Genomic DNA, 19,784 nt, shown 5'->3' on the forward strand with positions numbered 1-19,784 from the left:
CCTTGAGTATGAATTATCAAGAATACATATGAATCAATTAACCTGTTATGTCCTGCATTCACAAATGGATTAACAGTTCTTGGTACCCAACTTATCAGTTTAGGTCCAGTTGGATTAGATATTTTACTATAAGCAGAGGTAACAACAGCTGCAACCTTATCATGCTAATTCTTATCTTTGACTGACCATTTTCTCCATTTTAATACCCTTGACAGATTTATCTCTAGGCTAGGGGAAAATGGTTCCAACCTTACATAAGGAGGACTAGCAGTCTTTGCCCTGTTGTAATTCTAAACATGCTTTTTCTACAATTAATGCAAGTACTAAGAGATGCATTCATGGCATTAAAATAGGCAAGCATTGTATTAAGAATATATGGCATTCATTCAGAAACATTACGCATAAGAATTAAGCAAGACAGGCATGTTATGGAACAAACAGAATTAACAAGTAAATCACTAATTCTATCTAGTCCAATCCTGTTGATGAATCTCATATAGCTATCTCAATCCAAATATAAACCAAAACATCTAAACAAACAATTCAGATCAAATGAATAAATCACATTATAATAGGATACAGAGAGTACGCATAAACAAAGGTCTTATATGCTGGAAAAACATATACCTCACTGAAGCAATTAATAATGTTCAACAAATATTCAAACAATTATTTAAAATCATTTAATGTACATACACAAGTTAAACATCAGTCCTAGTTACCAGAAAAATAATCTAGTGAACTAGTTCAGCATTATCTATGTGTGACACTATCATGCTTGTGCGAGTGTTAAACATTTAAACAATATGATCTTATCATGCATTGAATATTGAGAGTAAAGTATTGCAGTGGTTCAAGAATTTGAAACCTGAGATATGTGAGTTGGACCATCTTCAGATATTGCTATGAAAGTAAGATATTCATTATTCTCGTCATCTGATCCATCCCAACTCTTTCCCGTGCACTATAAGTTTTGTCTGGCTGCTTCCCTAAGAAAACATTCCACCTTTATCTCAACTCTTCAACTGAATCCCTATTCATCCATGTTTGTCAAGCTTCTTGTTCTGTTGTAGCAAAACCCCTGATAGTTACTTGACACATATTGCTTGTCATACTTGTAGCCATCAAATCTTGTATTTGTCCCAATCTCAGTCTTGTAATCACCTCTTGAACTGAATCTGTAAGAGTCTCTGCTTCAGAATAGATAGGTTTGATCCTTGGATACATCTTATGTACTCCTTGTGAATTTGATTTGACTAAACTTCCTTAACATGTGAAACACTGCCCTGCCGTCCAGTCCCTCAAGTACTTTTACATGAGTGTTAGATATATTTGATAATGTCATGTCTAATATGATTTGTGTTTAGTTTTCAGATCTTACTTAAACAGGACAATAAGTACTTAACTGGAAATCAGCACTTATACTGAAGTCAGAACTTAGGTTGTCAGAACTTAAGTTATCAGGAGATATTTATCAGGAGATAATATCAGGACTTAAGGAGACTTTCAGATAAGGAAGGCGGTTGATTGAAAGGAAAGAAGATCAAGATAAATGCAAGAAGAGATATGCATGAAGAAGGAATTCTATGAAGAATAGAATACTTGGAAGAAAAGATATCTGATTGATATATTTTAGGAAGCAGAATTATATTCCATATCAATTAGTGATTATCTTGTAACTGTGTAGTATATAAACACAGATATAGGGTTTACACTATAAGTGTTATTATTATCGAGAATAATATCCATTGTAACCCTAGCAGCTCTCGTGATATTTTGTTCATCACTGAGAGAGGACAATTCTACATTGTAACAGAGTTTAATAAAGTTTGTTTTATGTTACTTGTGTTCTTTGAATTCGATTTGATTATGCTATACACTGTATTAAACCCCCCTTCTACAGTGTGTGTGACCTAACAAGTGGTATCAGAGCCTATCTATTAACACACAAACAGTTTAAGATCTAAAAACAATCATGTCTGAAGCAGAAACTCCAACCAAGCCCACCAAAACTGAAGAACCTCCAAAGACTCAAATCCATAGTCGATATGAGGCTATTAGAGTTCCTATACTGAAACCATCTGAATATCCCATATGGAAGGTGAGGATGACTATGTTTCTGGAAGCTACAGATCCAGAATATCTTGACAGAATCAATGAAGGACCTCACAAGCAAACCAAACTCGATGTTGCAGTTGCAAGTGAAGCAGCAAAATCTGTACCAAAGGAGAAGAGTGATTACACTGCTGAAGATATCGCATCAATTGCTAAGGATGCTAAGGTACGACACTTGCTGCATAGTGCCATTGATAATGTAATGTCAAATAGGGTAATTAACTGCAAGAATACAAAGGAGATATGGGATGCCTTGGAGACAAGATGCCAAGGAACTGATTCGATTAAGAAGTGAAAGAGATATGTCCTAAGTCCAATCACGTATGAGGATTTAGGAATAACTTTTATGTAATCTGTTTTGATTTCATTGATATTAATAAAAGACTTTTTGTTTTTTATTACGGGCTCTATCTATTTAAGTGTTTAAATAAGATAACCATAGTTTAGAGTAAAGCTTTTTATGGATTATGATGAGATCATAATAGTGAGACCTAAAAGATGATAACTCTAAACTTGAATAATTCCCGGTCATAGGATTACTAACTGGTAATTAATAATCCGCAAAGATTGGTACATACTATGCTTGCTCCCTTCAGGAGGATGTCTGTTCTCATAGGCATTTGTGTGGTGACACTATAGCTAGTATGTAGGTGCTTATTATAGAATAAGTTCACTGAACATGACTCACACAGCTGAACAACTGATGGAGTTCACTCACGTGTCAGCAGTTGTTCACATAGTGATAGTTGTACAAGTATCCTTAGACTTGAGGTCATCATAGTCATCTTGTGTACACTGAACTATGCTTTGGTTTAGTTCTTAGTCTCCAGGGACAATTATTAGGGCTCTACTGGGTATAGGAATTTGTACACGAAGATAGTGTATGATCAATAAAGGATCTACCCCTTCCAGTGAAGGAAGAGAATGTTCTAAGCTGATCCACTTATGCTAGTTCAGGAATCTCTGGCCAGAGTGAATGAAATTAGAAAGGAGTTTCTATTTTACATAGAACTGAGTATAGTAAGTGGGAAAGCAAATGATTAAATTAGATAGGCTTGACACAAGATCCATGCCTTGTATTTAATCAGGACATTGGAGGGTAGAAGGAATTAATTGTACTGTAACTATTCACTGACAGGTTCTTGGTATTCTAAGCAGTGAATTCATATTATCTGGACAGTCGTGATATGTTGAGAAGCATCACTCACGATGTAGAATAAATATAATTAATCAGTTAATTATATTTAGTGAATTTTAATATTCATATAAATAATTAATAAAAGTTTATTATTATTTATTTCTACTACCGGCATAATATTGAACCTACAGGGTCATACCATAAAAGAATATTTTTTTTTGATGAATAATGAGAGAGAGAATTATTTTTCTAAATAGTTAAGAAAAAGGAATAATGATTAAAATAGTTTTAATTATTATTAAATCATTTTATGAAGATAAAATGTGGGGGTTGTTAAAATATATAAAATATATTATAAAACCCTAGGAGAGTCCTATAAATAGAATGAGATGGATGGCTCATTTGACACAACACACAATTTTGGTTTTGTGAAAACCGTAGCCTCCATCTTCTTCTTCTCTCTCTCTCTCCCAAAACTCCATTTTTATAAAAGCTTAGTTTTATAAAAAGGTTCATCGAAGAGGATCGTTCTAGAGTGGATACCGGTAGAGTACTTCACACACTGAGGAGCAAATGCTAGCACTCCAATTTTATAAAGCTTCGATTCACGAGGTATGGTTTCGATTTCTCAGTTTTTTCCTTTTATATGTTTTTCTATATGTGCGGTATATGGTTTTTACGGAATAATTGTTATCTCACGCTTCCGCTCATCCGTAAATTCCTTTATTGGCATCAGAGCTAGGTTCTGCATATAGAGATTCATGTAAAAAATTTCAGATTTTTTAATGCATGTATGGATTTATTATGATTTTTGCAAGTTTATTTGGATTTAATTATGAATTAATTTGAAATAATTTTTGCATGAGATTTTGACTACTGATCTGGGTTCTACAAGTGTTGTAGATCATCTAGATATTTTTTTCATAATTTTGTGATGTGTAGATTATTTGTTATGAATTTTTTAAAATTGTTTTAATTAAAATTCATAAAATAATTATGCATGTGAATAATTATTATTAAAATTTGCACAAGGACCCATGGCTGATTTGGTATTTTTTCTGCTACTCCCTGATTTGAGAAATCATATTATTTTGATTTTTTATTAATTTATTAATTAAATGTTAATTAATTTATTAATAATAAAATTAAAATAATAATATTATTAATAAAGAGTTAATAAGGGAGTAAAGGAAAGGGGATTACCTCTCCTAAATTGTAACCAGCCGGAAGCAAACAGTCACGGCAGGAAGTAGAAACAAAAAAAAATAAAAAAATTTTGAAAACCTGCTATCGGCTGCTGCAGGCGCGTGCAGCGCACGCGGGGCGGGGGGGGGGGGTGTTGCGCATTCCGTGAATGCGTTACACACTGTTGCGCATTTACGGAATGCGTTACACGCGTAAATGGCTCAACAGTGTTGTAACGCATTACGTACATGCGTTACAGCCCGTATGTCCACATTAAATTTGATTTTTTGGGAGTTTCGTAAGTACGTTTGGGCGTGCAATATATCGTTGGATTCGTTTTTCCGAGACGAATCTAATGGAGTGGTCAAATATTTTTATATATAAAGTTTTGAACTATTTATATTCCTGAAAGTGTTTTAAAGCATGTTTTAATTGTTTAAATTGCTTTTAAATGCTATAATAAATCCATACATCATTATATCAATGTGTGACATGAGATATTACTTGCATGCTTACTTGTTTATTTTATTTTTATATTAGAATATGCCTGTGTTTACCATGCGATGATAGATTTAGGTGACTTAAATCAATATAAGGCGTGCTCTAGAAAATCTAGAATAGGAATCGTTTCTTGCCTTGACAATAATATTATGAATACAATCATGAGATTCGTGTTTTATGAAACACTGTAATTAAATATGAATTTTAATTTTGAGGAAAAAGGATGATTCTGTCAACAATAGATTTCTATCTGTAAGAAAGGGTTATTAAGTGACGCCTCTTGAAAATGCTCCACCAATCTGGGAATCATCTGATTATCGATTATTGATTTGAAATATTTTATTTAAATAGGAAGAATCTCTTTATAATATGATTATGAGTGTAATGTAATATAATTCCTCTATAATTAAATAATATCAAGTAGTATTGGCCAATGATACAACGGCTTGTGTCGGTCTTAGCCTTCCAACATGATAGAAAGTAGTTCTTATTTTTAAATCATTGTCGGCTCGTGCTACAGCTGAGGGCTTTGATTTCGAAATAAGAAATACTTGTCTATTACATAGAGATGTGTACATTGAATTAGAATCTAAGGTCGGTACGTGCCACAGCCGTGGGCCGTTGGAGACTGATTCAATTGTATGGAATGTTGGGTTAGACTTGACTTAGAATATTGAGTTTGTCGTGCCACAGCCGTGACTCAAGTATTCAAGAGACTAAAGTTTGATTAGGGAATAACATAAGATGTAATTGACAAGAGTTGTCTGCCTATTGAACATTACATGGCGGTTCGTGCCACAGCCGAGGTTGTGTGATGGAATGTAGGATCCCTATTCCCACTAGCATTATGAAATGCTTAATTTTTCACGTAGGGGGTTGAATAAATTAGATGAACTAGTGGGAGCCACTATGAATAAAGACCCCGATTCATATAGTGCTTTTAAAATGAAATTGAATATTTGCTAAGTGTTGTTATGTGTTTATCATTCACAGATTTACTATATTCGTTATGTCTTCTGCACTATCACTCCGGAGTATACTAGATGCTCACAAGTTGACTGGTCCTAATTTTGCTGACTGGCTTGCGAAACTTGAGAATTGTTCTCAGGGTGGAGAAGCGGAATATGTGCTTGACTCACCTAAGTCTACTGAACCTGCTAACGATGCACATAATGATGAACATGTTGTGTATCGTAAGTGGATAGATGATGCAAATGTTTGCTCAATGCATCATGCTAGCTTCCATGAACATTGAGCTACAGAAGCAACATGAGCATATGGATGCTCACACTACCTTATGCATCTACAAGAGTTGTATGATGTGGCAGGGAGGACAGCTCGATATGAGATATCGAAGAAGACTGTTCAGTTGTAGGATGTCTGAGGGATCATCCGTGAATGACTATGTACTTAAGATGACAATTTGATTGAACGTCTTGGACAACTTGGTTTTGCCATGGATGGGGAGCTGAGCCAGACTTGGTCTTGCAATCGCTTCCGAGTTCGTATCTTTGCAGTTTGTTGTGAACTTTCACATGATAAGTTGGATGTCAGCCTGGCTGAACTCCACAACATGTTGAAGACTGCGAAATCGAATTTATTCCCCTAAGAAGAGTTCGTTCTTCTAATTGGTGAAGGTTCCAATCCTAAGAAAGGAAGAGGACCCTTCCAAGAAGAAGAAAGTAGGTGAAGAAAACCGGTTCCACCAAAAAAGCTGAAGACCCCAAGAGCAAAGTTGTTTGCTTTCACGGTAACAAGGTGGGGCACTGGAAGAGGGAACTGCAAGGTTTACCTTGCAGAATTGAAGAAGAAGGAGGGTAGTGAGGACTACCGCTTCTGATTCAGGTATGTTCATGATAGAAGTGAATATGTCATTAAAATCAAATTTCTACTTGGGTATTAGATACCGCCTGTGGTTCTCATATCTGCAATTTGTTGCAGGGACTAAGGAGAAGTAGGACTCTTGAGGAAGAGGAGGTGATTCTACTGATGGGAAATGGAGCAAGAGTTGCTGCTAAAGATGTGAATCATTTCATTTACATATGCCTACGGGCAAGACTATTTTTTTAAATAATTGTTATTTTGTTCCCCTCGATTGTGAGGAATATTATTTCTATTCCCATGTTAGACTTGGCTGGATTTTCATTTATTATTGAGAATATGAATGTTCCTATTCTTAGAGATAATATTCTTTATGGAGTGGTACTTTAAATAATGGTCTGTATAAATGTGACATAATTTACTTCAGATTAAACAAACTAATAAAGAAAAGGGATGATGAAGATCTCACTTCATTGTGGCACTGCAGTCCTCCATTTAGTGGACATGGAGAGAAGGCTGCAGATTTGCTAAGGATTGGTACACACAGATGTATGTGGACCAATGTCTAAGCAAGCCATGGGTGGATTTTCATACTTCATTACTTTCATAGATGATAGATCTAGATTCGGATATGTGTTGATGAAACACAAGTCTGATGCCTTTGAAAAGTTCAAAAGAGTATAAGTATGAAGTGGAGAAACAAACCAAAAATGGGTATTATAACTCTTCGATATCAGATCGAGGGTGGTGAATACTTGAATGGAGAATTTCTGGATTATCTCAAAGAAAAGGGTATAGTCTCCCAGTGGACCTCCTCCAGATTGGTATCTGAAAGGAGGAAAACGAACTTTGTTAGACATGGTTCGGTCCATGATGAGCTATGCGGAATCTTCCAGTATTCCTATGGGGTTATGCATTGGAAACCTCAACCATATTTACTGAATAAGGTGCCTTCCAAATCTGCTTCCTCAAATTCCATATGAGATATGGAAAGAAAGGAAACCGAGTCTTAAACCACGTTAAGATTTGGGATGTCCAGCTTATGTCAAGAAAGTTGACCCAGTAAGTGGAATCTCGATCCGTAAAATGTAGTTTTGTGGGATATCCGAAAGAGACTTTAGGGTATTAACTTTGTACACCGATCATCGGGTGTTGTCTCCAGACATGCTACCTTCTTGGAAAAGGAGTTATCCTTGAAGGAAACAGTGGGAGCAAAATTGAACTTGATGAAGTTCAAGAAGCACAACTACTACGGATCAGTGGAAACACCTGTTCAGACTGAACAACCTTCTGTGGAACAGCCCATTTGTAGGTCAGAGAGAGTGTCTCGCCAACCTGAGAGGTATTATGGCCTTGTCATGAGAGCATGATAATGATTTGTCAATCATTGAGGATGACAACCCTGTGACCTATAATGAGGCTATGAGTAGTGGTTGACTCAGAGAAATGGCAAGGTGCCATGAAATCCGAAATGGAATCTATGTATACCGGTATACAAAAGATAGATTAGAGCAGATGGCCAGGTGGAGACCTTTAAAGCCAGGCTTGTGGCAAAAGGATTCAAACAAAGGCAACGGATTGGACTTTGATGAACCTTTTACCTGTAGCCCTGTTAAAATCAGTTCGGATTTTGCTTGCGATTGTTGCTTACTACGACTATGAGATCTGCAGATTGCCAGATGGTTTTCTTTCCAAGGGAAATGAAAACCTAGTGTGTGTAAGCTGTTTGCGAACCATATGTGGTTTAAAGCAAGCTTCTCGTAGATAGTCATCTTGTGTACACTAAACTATGCTTTGGCTTAGTTCCTAGTCTCCAGGGACAATTATTAGGGCTCTACTGGGGTATAGGAATTTGTACACGAAGATAGTGTATGATCAATAAAGGATCTACCCCTTCCAGTGAAGGAAGAGAATGTTCTAAGCTGATCCACTTATGCTAGTTCAGGAATCTCATTGGCCAGAGTGAGAAATTAGAAAGGAGTTTCTAATTTACATAGAACTGAGCATAGTAAGTGGGAAAGCAAATGATTAAATTAGATAGGCTTGACACAAGATCCATGCCTTGTATTTAATCAGGACATTGGAGGGTAGAAAGAGTTAATTGTACGGTAACTATTCACTTGACATGTTCTTGGTATTCTAAGCAGTTGAATCATATTATCCGGATAGTCCGCGATATGTTGAGAAGCATCACTCTGATGTAGATAAATATAATTAATCAGTTAATTATATTTAGTAACATTTTAATATTCATATAAATAATTAATAAGAAGTTATTATTATTTATTTCTACTACCGGGCATAATATTGAACCTACAGGGTCACACCATAAAAGATATTTCCTTTGATGAATAATGAGATAGAGAATTATTTTTCTAAAAAGTTAAAAAAAGGAATAATGATTAAATAGTTTTAATTATTATTAAAGCATTTTATGAAGATAAAATGTGGGGTTTAAAATATATAAAGATATATTATAAAACCTAGGAGAGTCCTATAAATAGAATGAGATGGATGGCTCATTTGACACAACACACAATTTTGGTTTTATGAAAACCCTAGCCTCCATCTTCTTCTTCTCTCTCTCTCCCAAAACTCCATTTTTATAAAAGCTTAGTTTTATAAAAAGGTCATCGAAGAGGATCGTTCTTGATGGATACTGGTAGAGTGCTTCACACACTGAGGAGCAACTGCTAGCACTCCAATTTTATAAAGCTTCGATTCAAGAGGTATGGTTTCGATTCCTCAGTTTTTCCCCTTTTATATATGTTTTTCTATATATGCGGTATATGGTTTTTAAACGGAATAATTGTTATCTCACGCTTCCGCTCATCCGTAAATTCCTTCAAGAAGAACAGGAAGACTATACTCACTCAAGAGTATGAACACTTTGACTCAAAGCCTAATGAGTCATTGACTGATTTATATGACAAATTTGTCAAACTCTTGAATGATTTGTCACTAGTTGATAAGGAGTATGATCTTGAAGATTCAAACCTTAAATTCCTGTTAGCTCTTCCGGAAAGTTAGGATTTGAAGGCCATAATTATAAGAGACAACTATAATCTTGAAGAAACAACTCTTGATGAAATTTATGGGATGCTCAAGACTCATGAACTTGAGATGGAACAAAGAAGCAAGAGGAAAGGAGGAAAGTCAAGGACAGTTGCTCTTAAGGCTGAGGAAGAATCCCCCAAAGCAGCTACCTCAAGGAAATGCAAGGGAAAAGCGCTCATCACAAAGTCTGATACTGAGTCATCAAGTTCTGATAGTCATGATGACTCAGAAACTGAAAGCTTGCCTGAGATGGATGCTGATGAAGAGATGATGAAGCTGTGTGCTCTTATGGTGAAAGGAATCACAAGGATTGCATACAGAAAATTCATGAAGGGAAAGAAGTTTTCCAGGAAAGGTGCAAGTTCTGATAAGAAGAGTTTCAGAAAATCTGAAGGCAAAGGAGGGAAGTCTGACAGAGGAGATTACACAAATATCAAATGCTACAACTGTGGTGAGAAAGGCCACATATCTCCTGATTGCAAGAAAGTGAAGAGTGACAAAGGCAAGGCTCTTGTCACAAAGAAGAAAAGCTAGACAGACACTTCAGATTCTGAAAGTGAGGAGAACTATGCCTTGATGGCAAATGCTGATAGCAGTTCTGAAGCTGCTGAGTTAAAGGTACCTCAAACTACTTATGCCTTTCATACTGATGATATTAATGAGTTGAGAAGATATCTTAAAACTATGTTCATTAGTTATAGAGATCAAACTTTAACATGTGAAAGATTAACTTCTGAAAATCTTGCCTGTAAAAAGAGGAATGATTATTTAGAAAAGAGTTAGTCATGTTCCATCAAACTCAGAAAGATAGAGATGATGCTTTCTATATTAGGGATGAAGTACTTAAAATGAATGAATCTCTAAAAACTGAGTTAGAAAAGGAAAGAGAGATTATCAGGACTTGGACTAACTCTGGCAGAACAACTCAGAATTTGTTAAGTAGTGGAAACTGGAAAGAGGGCTTAGGTTATAGAGATGATAAGAATGATAAAAGAACTGTAGAAATTAAGCCTATAGTTGTTAAACAAAAGCCAAAGGTAAAACCTGTTAAGTTTGTGGCTGTAAAGTCTGATAATGAAAAATCAGAAGTTAAAGAGGAATTAACTTCAGACAAACTAAAACAGGAAAAGCCAGCTGAAGTTAACGTAGGCTTAATGACAAAGAAGCAGCTTAAGCATAAGCTGAAAGATGTTAAGAATGTAAACAAGGTAAAGTCACCTAGGAAAAATAGGAATGGAAAGGAAGGTGTGAATAAAAGCAATGATTATAAGCCTGTTCTTAATGCTCCTAGAAAAACATGTCATAACTTTGGAAGTTCTAACCATCTGGCTTCTTTTTGCAGAAAAAATAAGACCATAAACTCCTTACCTTCAAAGTCAGGAGTTAAGAGTCAGTCTTTTAGATATAGGCCACAAAATCCTTGTTTTCATTGTGGTAGTTTATGGCATTCCATTTATACTTGTAAGGAATATCATAATTTGTACTATGATTATTATCAAATAAAACCTTCTTTAAAGAAAGTTAGCATTGTTCCTTCTAGTGTAAGTTCTGATACAAAGTCTGATAGTGTAAATGTTGATAAAAAAAATGTTAACATAAACTCTGATGCTAAATCCGCTGCAAATGTTAACAAACTTAATAAGGCCAAAGGATCCAAGCAAGTCTAGGTCCTTAAAACTAATCATTAGTGGTCTTTATGATTGGAGGGCAACAGGTGAACATCCTAGTTCTGGACAGTGGATGTTCAGGACATATGATTGGAAATAAAGCCCTGCTATCAGACTTTGTGGAGAAAGCTGGCCCAAGTATTTCTTATGGAGATGGCAACATTGGAAAAACACTGGGATATGGCAATATCAATCTTGGGATATCATCATTGAGAAAGTAGCTCTGGTCTCAGAACTCAAACACAATCTACTGAGTGTTAGTCAAATCTGTGACAAAGGTTATCATGTGGATTTCTTTGAAGAACACTGTGAAGTTGTAAGCAAATCTACAGGCAAAGTTGTTCTTAAAGGATACAGGCATGGTAACATTATGAAGCCAAGCTTTCAACAAGTACTGATGGTTCTGCAATCTGTCTGTTAAGTAGAGCATCAATTGAAGAAAGCTGGAATTGGCACAAGAAAACTCTCTCATTTAAATTTCAACAATATAAATGAACTAGTCAAGAAAGATCTTGTGAGAGGACTACCAAAATCAGTATTTGCTCCTGATGGCCTTTGTGATTCATGTTAGAAGCTAAAACAAAGAAAATCTTCATTCAAGAGCAGGACTGAATCATCAATTCTTGAGCCTTATCACCTACTACATGAATCAAGTAGGAATTTTCTGCTCCTGGAACTCCACAACAAAATGGAGTTGTTGAAAGAAAGAATAGAACTCTTATAGAAGCTGCACGAACTATGCTTGATGAAGCAAAGCTACCAACCTATTTTGGGCTGAAGCTGTGCAGACTGCTTGTTTTACACAGAATGCTACACTCATTAACAAGCATGGAAAGACACCATATGAGATGGTGAAGAAAAAGAAGCCAAATCTGAAGTATTTTCATGTATTTGGATGCAAGTGTTTTGTTCTTAAGACTCATCCTAAACAGCTATCCAAATTTGATTTAAAAGCTGATGAAGGAATTTTTGTTGGATATCCACTTTCCACAAAAGCCTTCAGAGTCTACAATTTAAGAACAAGGGTTGTCATGGAATCTATCAATGTCTCCGTTGATGATAAGAGGATTACTGGACTTGAAGATTTCAATGAACATGATCAGCTGAGATTTGAAAATGAAGATTTAAATTCTGATACTGTAAATCCTGACAGTCCAAATCCTGATACTACAAACTCTGATGGATTAAACTCTGATGTTATTGAAACTGTGGTGACTACGCCAAAGGAAGATGCACATGTGCAGGGGGAGCATACTGAAGATACAACCACATCTCAAGAAACATCAGAACCTATAACTAGCTCTTCAAGTTCTGATTCATCAAGTTCTGATGAGCTAAGTTCTGATAAGTCTGGAAACGCAAATTCTGAAGGATCCAACTCAAAGAGCATAGTTTCAGGGGGAGCATCAGAAAATGTTGATGAAGATAGCATAGATCATGGGAGAGCATCCAGTTCTAGAGAAAACCTTCCATCTGCAAGGAAGTGGACTAAATCACATACACCTGACTTCATAATTGGAAATCCTGATGCAGGTGTCAGAACTAGAACAGTTACATCAAATGAATGTCTTTATAATTCTTTTCCTTCTCAGACTGAACCAAAGAAAGTGGAAGAAGCTCTTCAAGATGCTGATTTAGTGCAAGCAATCCAGGAAGAGTTAAATGAATTTGAAAGAAACAAAGTCTGGACCCTAGTGCCAAGACCAAAGAACAGATCTGTTGTTGGTACAAAGTGGGTTTTCAGAAACAAAACTGATAGTGATGACATAATTATAAGGAATAAAGCAAGGCTGGTTACAAAAGGATATTCTGAACAGGAGGGAATTGATTATGATGAAACATTTGCACCAGTTGCTAGATTGGAAGCCATACGGATATTTTTGGCTTATGTTGCTCACAAAAAGTTTACTGTCTTTCAAATGGATGTAAAAAGTGCTTTTCTCAATGGAGAATTGGAAGAGGAAGTATATGTTGAACAACCTCCAGGTTTTGTAGATTCAAAATTTCCTAATCATGTCTACAGACTAGACAAAGCACTTTATGGCCTTAAGCAAGCTCCAAGAGCATGGTATGAGACTTTGGCTCAGTTTCTTCTGGAAAGTGGATTAATAGATGAAGTATTGACAAAACACTATTCTACCTCAACCATGGAAAGGACTTACTTTTGGTGCAGATATATGTTGATTATAATGACTCGTGTATTTTTGAATTATTTAAATAGGTAATTATGGAAGTATTAATTAAACAAAATATGTGTCTTGGTTTTGGTAGTAGTATGTTGATATATACTATTTGTCTGTGATTTATTGGTGTAAAGGATTGGAATGTGTAGTTAAAGATTGAGTTATATTATTCTGTTTTACTTTTTAAAGGTGATTTTATTAGAGTTTTAAATCCGTAAATATTTGGATTGTCTCTAAAATTAGTTTTATGATTCTATAATTTTAATAATTATTTTTGGGATTTTACAAAATTTAAATATCAATATTTTATCAATTATTTAACCCTGTATGATTTCTGATTACATTTAATTGTAAATTCTGTATTAATTCCAGACTTCTTCAAAAATTACGAATCTCATTTTTATTTAAGTTTGGAATATTTCGAGAATTTTAAAATTATTTTGGAAATTTTCGGGATTTATTTCACCCGCGCGTCGATTCGTTTAATTGCTAAAAGTGGGTATAAATTGCCTTTCAGAAATTATTTTAAAATTACGAAATTTATGTTTTTGTAAACTTCGGGATATTTGTAATATTTTAAGACTATTTTTATGATTTTTTGAATTGTTTTATGCGCAACTTGGTTCAATAAAATATAAAACGCGGGTTAAAACCGGGCTTCCAGAAGGGGGGAAACATACGTGTCACATTCTAGGGAATTAAAAAGAAATGTGGCAGTGTTCTGTTGCTCTGTTAATATGTATCAGCTGTTCTTGAATTAAAATAATAATAAAATAAAAATGCAAAACAAACAGATAAGAGAAAAAATAAAACGGGGAAGAACAGGCAGCCAGCAATTGTGAAACATCAATCCCTCTTAGTCCCTTATCTGTGTTCCTCATCTCCCTTATCCCTCTTCTCTTCACTCCCGCTTTCACTCTATCTTTTCACCATGTTCTTTCTCGTGATTCTCTGGTTCGAGCTCGCCGCCGATGAGTTCTTTTCCGGTTAGCTGCTCTGTTTCTGGTTGCCTGACTTCGGTTTAGATGTGGTCAGTTGAATATATATACACACACATATGCTTGTGTATATCACAGTCGAGCTTTTTGTTTTGCTGTTGTTGTGTTGTCCGTTTTTCTGGGTTACCGCCGGTTTCTCCGGCAAGGTGGCCCTGTGATGAGTGTGTGCGTGATTAACACGCATGTGTGACGTGTGTGTATTGTGCACTGTATTTGTGTTGTAGTTGCTGTCGGTTGTGCTATCTCGATTAATTCTGAAACTTAATTGTTATTTTCTGCAGGATGTATTTCATTAAGGTTTCGTGAAATAAATTTATTCGCGCAGAAATAATTATTTTAATCGGCGGAATTCGCGCTGGAAATCCAAATTTCATCGGATACCTGCAAATTTTGCCGTCGTCGACGATGAGCTTCGGCGAGTCGACGGTGGACGGTGATGAATTTATTCTGAGTCCTAATTTTTATAGAATAAATAAAATGGGTTGTGTAATTAGTTTCGTATGGGAATGGTTGTGGAATTGTGAAAATTGGATTGTGATTTGTGTTATTGACGTCGATGATGTTTCGACGGGTAGTCCGATAAACAAAGGGAACGCTGTCCGATTTCCGGGAAATCGAACTACGGAAATACGAGAGCGTATCTGAGGATTATCGGGACGTCGAGAGAGTATAAGTAAATACCTCTACGTATGTTTTATACAAAACCTAATTGTATGTTGCGTTGAATGTTCGGTCCAAAACTCAATAACCCTAATCTCGTAAAATAACGAGTATACGTATTTTCTGAAAACGAGCACCGAACCAATTTTCGAGAACGTGAACCCTAAGTGATACGTGTATTATTATATGAAGTATGTTATGAGTCGGATTTTGTTAACGTTCGGGTAGATTGTTAGCGAGGATATGTCAAGCATAATCGAATGTCTAAGTTAGGATGTTTCGACCTTGTAGGTTCTAGTCGGAATGCCCGAGAATTGGAATTAGATGAAAGATAGTTGGTGGTGAGTCGAAAAGCTCAGTAAGGTTCCAATCAAAGGACTTAAGTGTTGAGGTCGAATCCAGAGTCGGCTCAGAGCCAATCAGTAATAGTTGTAAAGCCCTGTAAGGCAAGTATTTCTGAACTTTTCTTCAAAATATATTACCAATGTTTTCGAACTATTTTATAACATGTCGTTATTATTCAAAATAACTCATGTTTTATATTGCAAGTGTTTTAAACTATTTAAACTTGAACCCTGATTTTCTTGATCTTGAGACATAAGCCTTATTCTTTGTAAACCGTCCTTTGTTGATCCTCAGACACCAAACCATATAAATAAGATACTATTCCCCAAATGTATGACTACCAAACACCAAACACTGGAAGAAAATTGTTTGAAAACACAGAAACTTTTATACCCCAACTATTCTTTATAACATCAAAGAACCATACCTTGAAAAATCATTATTTGTCTAATACTTGATCCTTTTACAGGCTGAAAATCATTTCTTATACATACCCTGATACACCCTTGTGATACCCATGAATCGCATTACGCTTTTATACCAATGCTTTATCGCTGTAGATTATGATCTTGCTTATTGAATTACATTGTTTATTACAATGAATTGTTTTAAAATTGGATAGTTTTCTTTGTGTGGACTAGATTCGTGGTCAGACCTGATTCGTGGTCAAATTAGGCCAATGTGTGCCTTGGATCCAGTTCGTAGAGCAGAGCTGTGTGCTTCACTCGGGGTTAGTGCGTGACTGATCAGCAGCCTAACCTTGGTTTTTAAAACTTAAAATGAATATCTAATTCTAATGATTAGTTAAAAAGAAACTTGATTCCTCTGAATCATTTCATTTGATCATTGTTTAACCTCAGTTATCGTTATTATGACTTGCTGAGCTAGTTAGCTCACTCTTTCGAATCTTTTTATATATTTTACAGTTGAAAATGATATGGATTATAATGAAGTTCCTCAGTCCAGAGTGCAGGCTAAGGTTCCGGATTGAGTTGGATCGAGCTAGAATGAGCTTCATTCGGTAGGGAGATAGTAAGATTGTAAGATGGATTTCATTATCAGTTGTAAGTTAAAATTAGTTGGGATTTGTTACCTTGTAATAAAAGTTAAGGTTGTGGCTTGTTTTCATACTTTAACCTGTTGCGATCCGTGGCTATGTAAAGTAGGGTCATTGCAAAGAATATTTCATAGACAGGTTTGTGTATTGTATATGTGTTGTGGACCCCAAACTTCTGACCCGGGTTTGGAGGGCGCCACAGGTTGGTATCAGAGCTACAGGTTATAAGTCACTGAAACAAGCCTAGATTGTCGGGATTGGGTAGAGGGTTAGGATTAGGAATAGGAAATAGAAAGATAAGACGTTGTGAGGTTGAGCGTGATTGTATAGTAGGTCTCTGGCACGGTTCGTATTGCGATTCTGGATTCTTAACTTGCGACGTGTTTTCCAGACAACAGCAATGGCAGATCCTGATTTCCTTGTATCGTTTGACTGTTTGGAACTTTCCGCTCGAGGATCGTCATCCTTTCTCAGATTTGATTTGCACCTTGTTCCTCCATCAGTATTAATGGTACTACCTTATGTTATGACAGTTGCCCCTCTTCAAGCTATTCTACGCTATTTTACCACCTCTTGATATGAGACGACCTATTTAAGAACCTCCATTTGTTTATTCTTGGTTTACTGGACATTCGATTGTGAGTGTATCTCTCCAGTTTACCCTATACCCTGTTCTATACCCCAGTTTAAAATTTGTCCTATGAAGCAATTGTACCTATGAGGATGGATTCGGGAATTGCAGTAAATGGTGAGTACTTGAAATATAAATAAAGGTGAGAAGAAGTCTAGAAAGAAGATTCCGGTGTTCCGAAGGATAATTGTTACCAGATTAAAAGAAGCCATTAGTGATTAGGCCACCCATGACTAGCTTGTGGAATGGATTAGATAAGTATTGAAAAGAGAGTTAGAGGAGATTATGGTTTTGGAGTTTTCTTGAAGATAATTAATGGTGTTATGACAATGTGATATATTTATAGTAACAAGGTGATGTGACATCAGCTGATTTGTTGACTATTGGATAGCTTATTCTACTTAACTACTGCAACGATAATGTCGGGAGTATTACCAGTACGGAAGCTTTGATGTGAAGCTATGAATAAGATGACATGCAACGACAATTGAAGTTTCGTCGATTAAGGAAGGCAAATGGACACGATAAAGGAGAAAAGGTAGATTGAAGTGGACGGACTTTTATGTGATTATTTCTTTAACTTGGTACCTTGTTATAGGTAAGAAGGACAACAACCAACTCATATAGTAAGGACAACCAAGTGTGAGATTTTCAAAATTTTCTTAAACAAACTCTCGAAAGAGATTTTCTTAACAAATTTTCAAAGGCTGTTTTAATAAAATAAGTTTTAAACCTTGGTTGTCAAGTTACTACTTGAGTTTCTTGGTTTTTAAAAGACCTGGATTACCTGGAAGGATGTTTGTTTCAGACTTAGTATTGTTAATTCAGAGAACAAAGTAACCCGCGATTATGAAGAAGTTGATTATTCTTAACGGTTTGACAAGGTTAATAACAAAATTCGTGTACAGAGTGATTATTCATCCAGTTGCAGAGATCATAAAAGTTTAAAGAATTCATTGATTTAAAAGGAGCCTGGGCATGATCGAAGAAGATTGGGAAGATTTCCAGACATTTTCTAAAAGAAGAATATTACTAACAAAAGGATCATTATGTCGAATGATTCGTGGTTATTATAAATTAAAAAGAGGAAACTCGAAATTAACTGGTGGGAACGCCATTATGATCGAATTGTTAAAATATTATACGTGTAGATATGATGTTACAGACGCAAGACTTAACAAGTAAGAATCTACCAGAATGCTTAATTTGCGAAGGCATTTCAACGTATTTTCTAAAATTGTTATATGGAACAATGGGAATATAATCGAACAAGCTCGAAAGATGAATACAAGTGAAATATGGATGGTGACCAATGGTGTCGTTCTTGTCTTCAAATGTTACAGCGTATATTCCTCTTTAATTTCTAAAAAGATATGACTTTCTTTTTTTAATAAACTCTTTATGATGATATCAAAAAGAAGGATATTGCATTCCTTTCAAATTTGAATTGTTCCCCTTAAGTTTTGCTCTCTGATTGGGACAAACAGTGTTATGGTGAGACGCTTTGTCAGGATGACGAAGAGTCGGGTGGGACGCCACCTAATCATGTGTTGTATACCATATGGTACGAAAGACTGGCCATCTTAAGTACCAATGTGTTTGTCTCATTCATATTCAAATCCTTACTTCTTCTTTCTTTTCAACTCTAATTTTTGTTAAATTTTGAATCCTTCTAGTCATTTCGTTGTACTGTCGTTCCTTGCAAGAGGTTTTCAAGCAGAAATCAACGTATCCTGAATCAAGCGGACGAAGTTCCATCCACCTCTTATGCATGGAAAGGAAATAAGGGCACATGACGAGGATTGCAAATCACTAGCCCCAGTGAAGGATCCACTAAGAGTCAAGGGAATCTACTCCAATAAGGAATACGTCTCCAAAAATGATAGCTTATGAATTGTCTGTGAAATAGGTTATTCAGAATACGTATGCGGTGACGTGAATGATTATGGTGAATACCTTATGTGTTAAAGTATTAGAAGATGTGAGAGTGTTAGGTCCCAATGTGTTTGTAGAAGGGGGGTTGAATACAAACAGTACCGAATAATCGAATTAAATGCGGAATAAAAAATGTGAAACAAAATTCAAGTTAAATAAAAATATTATTAAACTTGAAAGGTGTTACAACAACTGTATCGATTACAAGGAATTAATCTCAAATTAATTATCACAAATCTAGAATAAATTCGACATGAACTTTTTCTATTTTCGTAATATTTAGAATCAAATGCTAAACGCAATTTGAGATTAAGTTCTAGGGATTTTGATCCGCTAGATTGTTACACAAGAACAAGATAAATAATTCTAGTGGTTTGGATTTAACTTTACAAACTAGAAATGAGATCTTGAATTAAGCAGATGAAAAATTGAATGTTTCAGAGGCGGCTGCTTTTGCTTTCTGTGTTCTTGTTTTGTGTTCTGTGTTGGAT

The sequence above is a fragment of the Apium graveolens genome, chromosome 5, assembly GCF_009905375.1.
Source record: "Apium graveolens cultivar Ventura chromosome 5, ASM990537v1, whole genome shotgun sequence".
In the NCBI taxonomy this organism is placed as follows: domain Eukaryota; kingdom Viridiplantae; phylum Streptophyta; class Magnoliopsida; order Apiales; family Apiaceae; genus Apium; species Apium graveolens.